General features: G+C 45.1%; 1 protein-coding gene across 2 annotated transcripts in view; it reads right to left on the bottom strand.

Annotated features, from left to right (window-relative positions):
• Window positions 1-12,708, bottom strand: part of ASB3 (ankyrin repeat and SOCS box containing 3) — a 381,448-nt gene that overhangs the window by 343,368 nt on the left and 25,372 nt on the right. The window lies entirely within an intron of this gene.

Raw genomic sequence — 12,708 nt, forward strand, 5'->3', positions numbered from 1 at the left:
ACGTACCTATACTATCCAAAATTCGCATAGCACAGCACTAATGAGCAACATAGTGCATAAAATATACGAAACCACACTAGACAATTCCAATGGGTTTTTCTGCTAGAATATAGCTCATAAGAGTAGAGATTTAACAAGTTTCACTGCACTAGGTTCCCGAAAAAATTCTGTCATTTACCTCAGGTGTATAAGAACAGCCCAGGACTGTTCGCAGCCCGTGTCACTGCTATAATGCACAAGATTGACCCTGAAGCATTGTCCTATGTGGATGATATATATCTCACGGATGAAGAACTACTACAACATTTAAGACGGGTGGCCCGCATTGTTGTAGGGTTTGCCGAATTTGACTACAAATTAAACTTTAAAAAAACAAAAATAGCCTTCCTCAGCGTCCTGTTCCTAGGATATGAGCTGTCAAGTGAAGGGAAGAGCCTAGCGTCACGATTCTTAGAGAAGTGTGCACAGTTACAACCACCGAATACGATCAAAAAACTCCAATCGTTATTGGGTTTCTTAAATTTTTCCAGAACATACATTCCAGATTATGCTACACACATAAAACCTTTATATGGCTTAATACGTCCTGATTTTTCAAGTAACTTCTGGGCAATCGAACATACACGCGTTCTTCGAGAGTTGCGGACAGACATGCTTGCAGCACAACATTTACATACAAGGGACAACAAAACACATTTGGTCATCAGAGTAATAGCTAGGGCCATTGGTTTCACCTATGTGACGTTTAATGAAGGTGAGACAGTCCCGATAGCATACAAATCGCATTTGTACTCAGCGGCAGAACAACGCTTTGCTCCCACAGAGAAAATTCTCACTGCTGTACAGATGGATGTCATTAAAGAAAGACCTCTTGCCCAAGGAAAAAGCATTATTGTTGTTTCTCCAATCTCAGCCTTGGAGGCTGTTACAAAAGCTAGAATTACGAACAGAAAAGTATTACATCCACTTTGGATACAATGGGCTACGTCTTTGACAGCCACTGATGTAGACTACATTTTTGACCCAAAGCTACAAACCCAGGAATTTCTACAATATGAAATAGAATATCCCGTTCAAGCAAATACTTTGCCTATTGATCAACATCATAGAGTCATGTACACCAATGGCTCTGCACAACCTGCAATTGAAACTAAACATCAATATTCTGCTGCTTGCGCAGTCGTAATTGGCTATATGGCGGGCAATAAATGTTGTCCTCTAAATACTTTTACACAAACCCTAGGGGATTGTACAGCACAATTGGCTGAGCTAAAAGCTCTGCTAATGGCATTGGAACACACGGATCAAGCACAGCCTACGCTGATTGTTTGTGATTCATATTACTGTGTCCAGTCCTTTAATGAATACCTGCATTATTGGCGCCAGAATGGGTTCAGAGATTCCAAAGGCAACACCATTAAACACAGACTACTGTGGAGGAAGGTAGCTGACCTGAAAGAGATGCTACCGAATGTCCCTGTTGTACACACACTTGGACACCAGCGCGTTGGAATACATGTTGCTGGAAATACATCGGCTGACGAAGCCGCAAAGTCAGCAGTGGCAGTAGCCACTGTAGCTGCAGTGACTCGCTCGAGTTTCAAACCGAACGCAGACATTTGGGCTGCCTTGAAAGCTACAGCTGATGGTACGACCCATCCTAAAGGATTTCCTAACAAATATCATTACCATACGGGAAGTATGCTGAACGCTGTTAAGTTAAGATACCAGGCGTAGGTGTACGAGACATCCCTAACAAAGACATAAGACCACAATTGATTAAAGCAGCGCATGAAGGGGTGTTATCTGCCCATGCTGGTGTGGCGGCTACAATTTCGATCTTGCAGGCCTGTTACTGGTGGCCAGGTCTCTACAAAGAGACTAAGCAGTATGTCCTTTGTTGTGACATCTGTCAACAAATCAGTTTCCACTGCCAAGCACCCGCCGCAAACATCCCTCTTAATTTCAAACAAGCCATTACAATGTGTGTACTTGGACCACTGGGGCCCCTTAACACCTGATAGTGCATACAAATACATTTTAGTCGCTGTTGATTCATGCGTCAGATTTGTATGGGTGTGGCCACAACGCTCGGCTGACGCTCGGACTGTTATTAAAGATTTGCAAGTCTTTATCGGTACATATGCAGTTGCGGCTTTCCATTCTGACCAGGGCCTTGCTTTCGCCTCAAGGGCCTTCAGGGACCCCATGGCTTCGTTGGGGGTCCAACTCCAGTACTCGTCTCCATTTCATCCCGAGGGAAATAGTGTTGTGGAGCGATTAAACCGTGATTTAAAGCAATCCTTAACAGCCAGAGTCTTAGGTACGGGTCGTAGTTGGCTTAATCATCTGTATGGAGTCCAGAGAGCACTAAATAATCCGCCTAGAAGGTCCCTGGGGGGTCGTACTTCATATGAGTGCCTGTTTGGAACTCGAATGTATGTTCCGGATCTTGATCGTCCTGGCATGGAGACAGCAGAAACACCTTTTGACATAAATTAATGTGTCTTACAGGAATTGCAACAGTTCCGTAATTATATTTCTTTCAGAAGTTTCGCCTCCACAGGAATTAAGGATGTGCCTGTAACATCTACCGGCTGGATTCCCAGAGTTGGGGATTGTAAGGAAATGCCTCCTTGGCATGGTTACCCCCTGACTTTTTGCCTTTGCTGATGCTATGTTTTGAATTGAAAGTGTGCTGAGGCCTGCTAACCAGGCCCCAGCACCAGTGTTCTTTCCCTAACCTGTACTTTTGTATCCACAATTGGCACACCCTGGCATCCAGATAAGTCCCTTGTAAATGGTACCCCTGGTACCAAGGGCCCTGATGCCAAGGAAGGTCTCTAAGGGCTGCAGCATGTCTTATGCCACCCTGGAGACCCCTCACTCAGCACAGACACACTGCTTGGCAGCTTGTGTGTGCTGGTGAGAACAAAACGAGTAAGTCGACATGGCACTCCCCTCAGGGTGCCATGCCAGCCTCTCACTGCCTATGCAGGTATAGATAAGTCACCCCTCTAGCAGGCCTTACAGCCCTAAGGCAGGGTGCACTATACCATAGGTGAGGGCACCAGTGCATGAGCACTGTGCCCCTACAGTGTCTAAACAAAACCTTAGACATTGTAAGTGCAGGGTAGCCATAAGAGTATATGGTCTGGGAGTCTGTTTTACACGAACTCCACAGCACCATAATGGCTACACTGAAAACTGGGAAGTTTGGTATCAAACTTCTCAGCACAATAAATGCACACTGATGCCAGTGTACATTTTATTGTAAAATACAACCCAGAGGGCACCTTAGAGGTGCCCCCTGAAACCTTAACCGACTATCTGTGTAGGCTGACTGGTTCCAGCAGCCTGCCACAACCGAGACATGTTGCTGGCCCCATGGGGAGAGTGCCTTTGTCACTCTGAGGCCAGTAACAAAGCCTGCACTGGGTGGAGATGCTAACACCTCCCCCAGGCAGGAGCTATCACACCTGGCGGTGAGCCTCAAAGGCTCACCCCTTTGTGCCAGCACCGCAGGACACTCCAGCTAGTGGAGCTGCCCGCCCCCTCCGGCCACGGCCCCCACTTTTGGCGGCAAGGCCGGAGAAAATAATGAGAATAACAAGGAGGAGTCACTGGCCAGTCAACACAGCCCCTAAGGTGTCCTGAGCTGAAGTGACTCTAACTTTTAGAAATCCTCCATCTTGCAGATGGAGGATTCCCCAATAGGATTAGGGATGTGACCCCTCCCCTTGGGAGGAGGCACAAAGAGGGTGTACCCACCCTCAGGGCTAGTAGCCATTGGCTACTAACCCGCCAGACCTAAACACGCCCTTAAATTTAGTATTTAAGGGCTTCCCTGAACCTAAAACTTTAGATTCCTGAAACTACAAGAAGAAGAAGACTGCTGAGCTGAAAAACCCCTGCAGAGGAAGAACAGAAGACACCAACTGCTTTGGCCCCAGACTTACCGGCCTGTCTCCTGCCTTCCAAAGAAACCTGCTCCAGCGACGCTTTCCAAGGGACCAGCGACCTCTGAATCCTCTGAGGACTGCCCTGCTTCAAGAAAGACACGAAACTCCTGAGGACAGCGGCACTGCTCCAAAAGAACTGCAACTTTGTTTCAAGGAGCAGATTTAAAGACCCCTGCAACTCCCCGCAAGAAGCGTGAGACTTGCAACACTGCACCCGGTGACCCTGACTCGACTGGTGGAGAACCAACACCTCAGGGAGGACCCTCCGGCGACTCCGAGACCGTGAGTAACCAAAGTTGTCCCCCCTGAGCCCCCACAGCGACGCCTGCAGAGGGAATCCCGAGGCTCCCCCTGACCGCGACTGCCTGAACTCCATTTCCCGACGGCTGGAAAAGACCCTGCACCCGCAGCCCCGAGCACCTAAAGGAACGGAACTCCTGTGCAGGAGTGACCCCCAGGAGGCCCTCTCCCTTGTCCAGGTGGTGGCTACCCCGAGGAGCCCCCCCCTTGCCTGCAACGCTGAAGAGATCCCTTGATCTCTCATTGAAAACCATTGAAAACCCGACGCGTGTTTGCACACTGCACCCGGCCGCCCCCGTGCTGCTGAGGGTGTACTTTTTGTGCTGACTTGTGTCCCCCCCCGGTGCCCTACAAAACCCCCCTGGTCTGCCCTCCGAAGACACGGGTACTTACCTGCTGGCAGACTGGAACCGGGGCACCCCCTTCTCTCCATTGAAGCCTATGTGTTTTGGGCACCTCTTTGACCTCTGCACCTGACCGGCCCTGAGCTGCTGGTGTGGTAACTTTGGGGTTGCTCTGAACCCCCAAAGGTGGGCTACCTTGGACCAAAAACTGAAACCTGTAAGTGACTTACTTACCTGTGAAACCTAACAATACTTTACCTCCCCCAGGAACTGTGAAAATTGCACTGTGTCTACTTTTAAAACAGCTTATTGTGTTTTATGTAAAAAGTATACATGCTAATGTAATGATTCAAAGTTCCTAAAGTACTTACCTGCAATACCTTTCAAATGAGATATTACATGTAGAATTTGAACCTGTGGTTCTTAAAATAAACTAAGAAAAGATATTTTTCTATAACAAAACCTATTGGCTGGATTTGTCTCTGAGTGTGTGTTCCTCATTTATTGCCTGTGTGTATGTACAACAAATGCTTAACACTACTCCTTGGATAAGCCTACTGCTCGACCACACTACCACAAAATAGAGCATTAGTATTATCTCTTTTTGCCACTATCTTACCTCTAAGGGGAACCCTTGGACTCTGTGCATGCTATTCCTTACTTTGAAATAGCATATATAGAGCCAGCTTCCTACAGGGATCTTGTACGTGAAAAAGTCGCAGTGAAAAAGGAATTTGGCCCTCCTTATCGAGTACCAGTCCCTGTACTAGGGATTCACGGTACCAGAGCTGTTATTCTACCACCGTTGGCAGGTGCCAAAGGAAATCGTTGTGTCTCTATTGAAAATGTCAAACTACACCATGTGGCCGATCCTGCACAGTGGATCAAGAGGAACATCCAGTAGTTCCCGAATCCCTCTCACAACTGCAGAAGAAGTTCCTCTACAAGTTGTTTATACCAACACTGACACCTCTCCTAGCATGGGGAGGGTGGAAGATGATCTTGCATTAGTTCCATTAATGTCAACTAATTTAGAAACATTTGACCAAGTGAACTCGACTTCAAGCAAAACGGATGGTGCCGTCTATAGTGTACCACCGCAGGAAACACCAACTCCACCACTAACAACGGCTCCGCCATTTGCACGAACTGCCTCTGGTTATTTTGCCGACTTCAATGATGATTTTCTCAGACACATTCGCCTCTTCGACAGCTGATTTGTCAAGTACACTTAAGCCAATAAACTGGCTTAAAGAAACGTACTTTATTTTACCATGGAATTATCTATGGCTCTCTTTGACTGTCCTTGCCTTTCTACTTTGGATTGGTTTTATTACCTTTTTCTTGTTAATACATGGTATTTCTTTACCTAAAAGATCGACAGTTGAACTGGTGGAAGAGGTTTTGAAACCACATTTTTCTTCACATTAAATGCGAAGAGACTTATCCTTTATGAACATTTCCGCAGTGCCAATTCCTGATGGGACTGTTTGGGACAAAGTAATGTTTGATATATATGGTCCCACGGAAGTTATTCAAATACCGTATGTGTTCAAATTATCAGTGAATTATATAGTGATACCAGGCATTGTTTCTGATGATTGGGATGTGAAAACAGTTGATTCAATGATGACTGAATTACAATATTATACTGTCTTTGAAACCGAAGATGTTTACCAATTTAAAGAAAATTATGGTAATATGTTTTGCTATAATTACTATGGGCACCATTTCATACATAGAGCAAGCAGTCCCAGAACTGTATTTAATTACACACAATGAGAACATTGCCTAACTCCACCGCAAGGGAGTTCTAAAACATACTCTGAAAAGTTTGTGCATTTTTCTGGGCACAACCAAAAGAATGCTGAGTCATATTATTTAAGGTACCACCCACTAAAGATATACACATGTTATTGACCAATACGAAATGTATATATTTGGAATCCTTTGTTTCCTGGTTATCAATAGAAGGCTATGAATATTGGTCCAAAACAATTGATTTGAAAAAAATTGGTAAATTAATGGAAAGTAAACATTATTTAGAGCGTGCCTCACTCCTGTACAAATGATCTTTGTAAATGAAACAGTGCAACAAACGAGTTGTTTAGGCTTAGCAACAATTAGGGAATTAAACACGCCTACTATACCTGCCCCCGCAAAATTTTACAAATGGCAAAGATATACGAATGCAACTGAAGATGAGCTGGATGAATGGGTCCAGAATGGTACATTTAATGCTTCACTGACACGTCCAGACGGGTGGTTATTCTGGCCAATAGATACCAATAGGTGTCATCAACGTTTTATTAACTCCTCGGGGTTTTAGGACGAGTAGGGCAGACACTCGCTATATATCAACAGAGCATGCAGATATAATTACAACATATAGTGTGGGAACATTATGCCAACAGTGGCTAAAATCATCCTCACTGAATGCGGTTAGAGAACACCTCAATCTCCTGTCTAACTCTACTGACTTACAAGATTTCTTGTCAGGCCCTAGAACACCACGTAAGAAGCATTTTTTATATGCAGTATATAATGAGATTTGGAAACTTTCCCAACAAGATGCTGCAGCCCGGTTAAGGCAAATAGACCAGGGAAATTTAAGAAAGGCCTTAGCTGTTGTGGATAATGGGATTAACACCTTGTCCGACCGGATATATACTATTAATAATATTGTCTCTTCTGCTATAGACAATATACAATCCGATATGTCTTCCTTACACATGGACAGAGTCAGATCAGGTCAATTATGCAGTTGGGTTGGACGCTTACAACATTGAAGGCAGGTCGCGTTCCATGGCAGCACATCAGTGCAAGGGAAATATTTTCTTCTTTCAATCTAACGCGACAACAACAACTAATGGCTGAGTGGTTAATACATGGGGTTATTAATCTGCCTATTTCCACACTACAATTCAGCTCATTTCCACACTACAATTCAGCTCCTGTTTAAAACACATTCCGGTAGGCAGATATGAAAAGTTGGGAGATAGTTATATCCATGAGGTGTGGGAGCTTCCCTTCTTGACAAATGCTTCAATGGCATGAAAGAGGTCTTTTTTAGCGGTAGTGAATGTGAGACTTCAGTCAGCCATTCGATGATTTGTAAACGGCTGTCCTTGCATGGGGCGTGTAACGCCCCGGCTGCAAACTTGGCTTGTTAGCTTAAGGGAGTCCCAGTCCCTTTGATTAGACCCACGTTCCAGGTGCATTCAAACGGCAGCTACGTCATTCTCAATAGTGAAGGCTGTTGTGGCATGCAGGCCGGAAAAGTTTACGTTGTTTCGGTCTCTAAAGTCATTACATGCTGCGGGAACGTACTGTTTCTCCCCACTAAATTTAAGGAGGTAGCTGATATTTGGCCTTACATTGCTACTTCAAACGTGAATTTTGACAAGTTGAGTAGACTCAAGTCTTTACTGTTTCAAAAGCATGTGGCCCTTACATCTGCGCACGAGACCTGTGCACTTCAAGTGGCAAGGTCATCAGCAGAAATCAGTCCCTGTTAAATATGAACTTTCCGAGACACTTTCGTGAACTTGTGGGACGTATATTTAAAGCATCCAGCACGACTGGAATAGCACATTTTTTCAAAGCTGTTGGTTCTGGTTTCTTTCACACCTTCTCATCCATATTCGGTTTGATACCTTTAGCTATCCACTCAATTTTCAGTAGTATTTTGGGGGGATTTCCGATAACTTTGGCTTTATTAGCTGGCATCCTGCTGTTGCTGTTGTTTATGTGCAATGGCTGTCCCACCGCAACAAGAAGAAATGACGGCGCTCCCATCAGCGCAGCTGTGTTGTGAGCGTTTGATGCAGCATTTTGGAGCAACACTCCTGGAGCAATTGGAGTGTGACTGGTCTTTGTCATTCAGACCGGTTATGTATTGTGTGCAGCCTCTGGTGCTCTTTTGAACATGCACTGGAAGTTTGTTTTTCACAGCAGCGCCCCACAGCAACAGATGCTGATCTGTTGATGTTCTCGCTGAGGATTCATTACCAGACATGCGCAATGAGGTTGCGTTTGCTACGTGAAGCTAATTATGAGTTATCCTTCTTGGAGGAAGTTGCCGGCAACTCATCAATGGGCACTCCACTGGATGCCGCCTTGGTTAACACTGGGACTATGGAACACACTTGATCATTTTTGGCGCGGACTTTCCGGTTCTGACATCTGCCGAAGTGGAAGATCTCCTGTTCTCCATGGCTCGTACTTAGTTTGGAATTTTTCTAAATTGACATGTCTTTTGAATTCGGTTATACGTCACATGCCCATATTTTAAATTGTCATGTAGTATGCTTGTGTGTCCTTTTAACTTGTCAAAATTGACCTGGTTTTTATATATACATCTTAGGTTGAGCTTTTTAATAATGACATTTTAGTTTTGGCTTTGAACCACTTTCAACCGACAAGGGGAGGGTGTTGTGTAGCCATTTTGTTAGTTATAGCTCCATGCACGTTAAGTTTAACACACTAGACCGCTGTGCACTCTGACCTAGATATATTTTATTCGGCTTCGCATTGTTATTTTTACAATAACCAGTTTTACAGTCTTGTTTTATTTTCATCTATCTAACTGTTTTTGCTTAGCCCAGCACTGTGTTCTCAAACAAGACATTCTTGATCAATTTGTGCTTCAGTCAAGGCTACAGTTTGGTACATTGCCGGTGAATGTGGTATAAGTTTAGTCTCCAACATTCGTAGAAAATACACATCCTTACGTAGGGACATTTTCTTAGAACATCAGCTGTGTTATTATAAAAACACTTCCTAGTCCCATTACACGTTAAGAGGGAGATTCCAGCCAGGGAACCACAACTGTATGCTGATTGCAGAAAGCTTTGCTGCAGCTGCTAATGCAGACTACAGGACTTTGCTCAGGTATGAGGGTCGATGTCCTCCCAAGGGAACCTGAAAGGCAGAATTAGAGCTTAACATGCTTTGCTCAGATTATGACTTAGAAAGGCAATAGTCCATAAATTCTAGTGACAATATGATAGCGTTATTCTTGTGCTTCACTCTCCTAGTCACCATTTTTATTTTGTCATGTTGTGTCGTCCTGGTTATTGCAGCTCACGCTTTGCTAAGATGCAGTCGTTTTTATTAAACCAATTATTAGAACATATACTGCTTCTGTCTGTCATTTATGTATGAAACCGAATTCTGAAAGAGAGAACCGGATGCGACCTAAGTGACCACGACTTCCCTGAGAAGCCTAATATGTCATGCGCTCGGCTGCCCATTCATCCCTATCTTTTGGTAGAGATGAGGCACTGCTAGTTAGCCGGAGCGAAACCCGGATTTAGAGCGACAGGTGTCACCCACAGTGGGTCAGACTCAGGGGGTCATTACGACCTTGGCGGGCGGCATCAGCCACCCGCCAAGATCTGACCGCCATGCGGCCGCACCCCCGCCGCGGCCATTTGGAGATCCCCACTGGGCCGGCGGGCGGAAACCTGGTTTCCGCCCGCCGGCCCAGCGGGGATCACGGCCGCAACATAGGAGCCGGCTCCAAATGGAGCCGGCGGTGTTGCAGCCGTGTGACGGGTGCAGTTGCACCCGTCACACTTTTCACTGTCTGCACAGCAGACAGTGAAAAGCCGCATGGGGCCCTGTCATGGGGCCCCTGCACTGCCCATGCCAGTGGCATGGGCAGTGCAGGGGCCCCCAGGGGCCCCACGACTCCCCGTACCGCCAGCCTTTTCCTGGCGGTTCAGACTGCCAGAAAAAGGCTGGCAGTCGGGGAGTCGTAATCCCCTGGGCAGAGCTGCAAGCAGCGCTGCCCTGGCGGATTACATCTGCCGGGGGCGGAGCGACCGCGGCGCAACCGCCACGGTCATAATACGCCGGGAGGCACCACCATCCTGTTGGCGCTGCTCCCGTCGTTTTGGCCCTGCGGTAGTAATACCGCCAGGGTCATAATGACCACCTCAGTCTCCTACACCGTGGACAATCTTGCTGCTCAAAATCCAGTAGTCTCATTAGAATAATGAGAGCCTACGCGACAGGAGGAGGGAGGCAAAACAGCCTTCCTTGGGAAAGGTTGCCATCCACAGCCCACCATCGTAGATTCGCTGCAGCGTCTCTGGAGATAGTTATTGACTCCTCGAGATCCCCTTTGTGTTGAAACCACTGCTTGCGGAGGCACCACTGGAAAGCCCTCATGTGCCAACGTGCACGAGTGACCAACAGAATGCAAGAAGCGAACAGACCAAGCAGACGTAGGACCTTGAGGACCAGAACAACCGCTTCCTCTTGAAACACTGGAATCAATGCCTGAATGTCCTGAATCCGCTGAGGCAGAGGATAGGCCCGATTCAATGTTGTATCCCTCTATGAACAGGAGGAGCTGAGAGGGCTCCAAGTGAGACTTGGGCACGTTTACTGTAAAACCCAGGTTGAACAACAACTGTGTTGTCATTTGCAAGTGATGAAGCACAAGCTCTGGGGATTTAGCTTGTATCAGCCAATCATCCAGGTAAGGGAATACAGATATTCCCTTCCTTCTGAGGTCCACTGTTATATATATATATTTCTAATCACATTTGCAAAAGGGTTGTCGCGCTTCAGGAATTTAAGTTCAAATTGTCCTATGTGCCTGGCATTAGTAACTTACAAGCGGACTGTTTTTCAAGGATGTCTCTTGAACCCGAAGAGGACGATCACTTGTGTGATGAATATTTTGGAGGGGAAGAGTTTGATGAGGAAATAAATATCTGTTTGATGACTGAAGGTGTGGTACAGGAAGATGAGTGGAAGAAAGAACTTCAAGAAGATGAGTATCTACAGGGAGTGATCAAGATGGTCTTAGGTGGTTGGGTCAACAGAAACACTTGTGACAATGAAGTCTTAGGATTTTGGCAATTAAGGAATGAACTGACAATACCAGATGGACTATTGTTTGAGAGGAAGTAAGTTGGTACCATCGCATACGTAAAGTAAAAGATTGATAAACTGCGCCCATGCTAGTCATATGGGCATATCAAAACCTAAAGAGAGAAAATTAGAGAAGGATATTGGTGGCAAGCAATGGACTTGATGGTTGGGACAGAAGTGAAGAACTGTGTTGAGTTTATGATGAGTGATAAGGTATCAAAATACAGAACACAATCCATGGTTTTTAAAGAGCAAGCGTCAGGTCCGTGGACAGATGTCAAATTGGAAATTCTTGGGGCAGTAAGAGTGAAAACTTGATACAAGTATATTTTTGTGAGCACTGATATGTACTCACTTTGGACGAAAGCTATTAAATTCAATAGAATCTAAGGGTGAGCTTTGTTTCTTGGGGGAATTGTTTGAGAGAGAAAGTTTTCCATCTACCGTTCTTGCAGATAATGGGGTCCACCAATCACCACAGAGGTTATTGAGAAATGCTTGAGGATGAGAGTAATTAAACACAAGAAAGAAGCACTTTATGCCCTGAAACAAATGATGTTGTAGAATGCTTCATTAAAGTATTGAAATAAATTTTTCAGCAATCTTTGATGTGTGGAACGAACTGGGACGATGGAATGAGAAAGAAAGTAATGGAATACCGCTGGGCACCACATTCCACCATGGGTATATCACCACTTCAGTTATTTACAGGAGGAATTCCTAATAGTGTAACGGTCCCTAGATGGGTGAATGAGAAAAGAAAGGAAATGGAGGATCAAATTGGTAAGGTAGAAAGATGGAGAGAAAGATTGAAGAAAAAAGTGAGAGGGAAAGAACTTTATGACAAACAGAAAGCTGTCAAGGAAACTGTGGTGTGGGTGAGGGATTGGAGAAAAAAGAAAAAAAAAAAAAAAAAATCAAACCCCCAAGAAAGGATGGCAAAGGAAAGGATTCAATGTCTGGTCAGCCATTTAAAGTGATAACGTCGTTTAAAAATGCAGTAAAGACTAAAGATCATAAAATCTGGAATCTCAAAAGAATGGCAAAATATTGTCCAGTGGGAGGTGAAGGTTCTACTCCTTTGAACAGAGATTTGTCGGAGGATCAAATGGTTAGACAACAACGTGACAGGAGGAAACCGCTATGATTACAGGAATACGTGTGAAGTTGTTTGTTTGACATTATGATAATTCTTGTTTTTTTTTTGTTACATT

This window comes from Pleurodeles waltl, chromosome 5 (genome assembly GCF_031143425.1).
Source record: "Pleurodeles waltl isolate 20211129_DDA chromosome 5, aPleWal1.hap1.20221129, whole genome shotgun sequence".
Lineage (NCBI taxonomy): Eukaryota > Metazoa > Chordata > Amphibia > Caudata > Salamandridae > Pleurodeles > Pleurodeles waltl.